This window comes from Phaethon lepturus, unplaced genomic scaffold (assembly GCF_000687285.1).
Source record: "Phaethon lepturus isolate BGI_N335 unplaced genomic scaffold, ASM68728v1 scaffold49191, whole genome shotgun sequence".
NCBI classification, from domain to species: Eukaryota; Metazoa; Chordata; class Aves; order Phaethontiformes; family Phaethontidae; genus Phaethon; species Phaethon lepturus.
Window position 1 is genome coordinate 1 of NW_010516488.1, and position 265 is coordinate 265.

A 265-nucleotide genomic window follows, 5' to 3' on the forward strand; every position below is an offset into this window, starting at 1 on the left:
GAGCCGCGTGGGCAGGGCTCGGGTGGCTGCCCCCGGTCATGGAGGTTTTCGGGCTGCAAACGCCCTCCTGAACAGGCCAGCATGGGACAGGGGCTGCCTTCAGGGTGGCCGTGGGGAGTTTGTGTGTGCAGGCGTGCCTCCGCTGCCCGGGGAAAGAATGTTATTTCCTGGCAAAAACTAGTGTTAGCCTGCTTGTCAGCTTTTAAGATTTCATTTTAAGCGGGGGCAGTCCTAAGGCATAGTAGTCCCCCGGCTTTTGCAGGAA